This window comes from Leucoraja erinacea, chromosome 4, assembly GCF_028641065.1.
Source record: "Leucoraja erinacea ecotype New England chromosome 4, Leri_hhj_1, whole genome shotgun sequence".
Lineage (NCBI taxonomy): Eukaryota > Metazoa > Chordata > Chondrichthyes > Rajiformes > Rajidae > Leucoraja > Leucoraja erinaceus.
In genome coordinates this window covers 91,873,629-91,875,916 of record NC_073380.1, presented here as the reverse complement: position 1 = coordinate 91,875,916, position 2,288 = coordinate 91,873,629, and positions in this window count along the sequence as shown.

Here is a 2,288-nt window from a genome sequence, read left to right as displayed (position 1 = left end):
TGCCTTCAATTCCCTCATCCAGATCATTAATATATATTGTAAATAGCTGGGGTCCCAGCACTGAGCCTTGCGGTACCCCACTAGTAACTGCCCGCCATTGTGAAAAGGACCCGTTTACTCCTACTCTTTGCTTCCTGTTTGCCAGCCAGTTCTCTATCCACATCAATACTGAACCCCCAATGCCGTGTGCTTTAAGTTTGTATGCTAATCTCTTATGTGGGACCTTGTCGAAAGCCTTCTGGAATCCAGATACATCACATCCACTGGTTCTCCCCTATCCACGCTACTAATTACGTCCTCGAAAAATTCTATAAGATTCGTCAGACATGATTTACCTTTCGTAAATCCATGCTGACTTTGTCCAATGATTTCACCACTTTCCAAATGTGCTGCTATCCCATCTTTAATAACTGACTCTAGCAGTTTCCCCACTACCGATGTTAGACTAACTGGTCTGTAATTCCCCGTTTTCTCTCTCCCTCCCTTCTTAAAAAGTGGGGTTACATTAGCTACCCGCCAATCCTCAGGAACTACTCCAGAATCTAAAGAGTTTTGAAAGATTATTACTAATGCATCCACTATTTCTGGAGCTACTTCCTTAAGTACTTTGGGATGCAGCCTATCTGGCCCTGGGAATTTATCGGCCTTTAATCCATTCAATTTACCCAACACCACTTCCCAACTAACCTGGATTTCACTCAATTCCTCCAACTCCTTTGACCCGCGGTCCCCTGCTATTTCCGGCAGATTATTTATGTCTTCCTTAGTGAAGACGGAACCAAAGTAGTTATTCAATTGGTCCGCCATATCCTTGTTCCCCATGATCAACTCACCTGTTTCTGACTGCAAGGGACCTACATTTGTTTTAACTAATCTCTTTCTTTTCACATATCTATAAAAGCTTTTGTAGTCAGTTTTTATGTTCCCTGCCAGTTTTCTTTCATAATCTTTTTTATCCTTTCCTAATTAAGCCCTTTGTCCTCCTCTGCTGGTCTCTGAATTTCTCCGTCCTTTGGTATGCTGCTTTTTCTGGCTAATTTGTATGCATCATAGAAACATAGAAACATAGAAATTAGGTGCAGGAGTAGGCCATTCGGCCCTTCGAGCCTGCACCGCCACTCAATATGATCATGGCTGATCATCCAACTCAGTATCCCGTACCTGCCTTCTCTCCATACCCCCTGATCCCCTTAGCCACAAGGGCCACATCTAACTCCCTCTTAAATATAGCCAATGAACTGGCCTCAACTGCCCTCTGTGGCAGAGAGAGTTCCAGAGATTCACCACTCTCTGTGTGAAAAAAGTTCTTCTCATCTCGGTTTTAAAGGATTTCCCCCTTATCCTTAAGCTGTGACCCCTTGTCCTGGACTTCCCTAACATCGGGAACAATCTTCCTGCATCTAGCCTGTCCAACCCCTTAAGAATTTTGTAAGTTTCTATAAGATCCCCTCTCAATCTTCTAAATTCTAGAGAGTATAAACCAAGTCTATGCAGTCTTTCTTCATAAGACAGTCCTGACATCCTAGGAATCAGTCTGGTGAACCGTCTCTGCACTCCCTCTATGGCAATAATGTCCTTCCTCAGATTTGGAGACCAAAACTGTACACAATACTCCAGGTGTGGTCTCACCAAGACCCTGTACAACTGCAGTAGAACCTCCCTGCTCCTATACTCAAATCCTTTTGCAATGAAAGCTAACATACCATTCGCTTTCTTTACTGCCTGCTGCACCTGCATGCCTACCTTCAATGACTGGTGTACCATGACACCCATGTCTCGCTGCATCTCCCGCTTTCCCAATCGGCCACCATTTAGATAATAGTCTGCTTTCCTGTTTTTGCCACCAAAATGGATAAACTCACATTTATCATCCTTCGCTTTGATACTATCCCTGATTTCCCTTGTTATCCACGGATGCACAACCTTTCCTGATTTATTCTTTTGTCAAACTGGGATGAACAATTTCTGTAGTTCATCCATGCAGTCTTTAAATGTCTTCCATTGCATATCCACGGTCAACCCTTTTAGAATTAATTGCCAGCCAATCTGCGGGGATACCCAGATCGGGCGGGGGAAGAAAGCCCCGACTGGAGAACACCATGAAGAAGCCCTGTTATAAGGGACCGTGGAGAAAAAGCTCGGGGGAGAAATAACCCGCAATGGAAGTGTTTCTACAAGGACCACAGAGAAACCGCAGCTGTAACAAACCACGACCACGAGACCAGGCTCGGGAGGAGCGTTGCCCCGCAGCAGAAGATTTAAAAAGGACATGCAGGTAAATCCCTTAC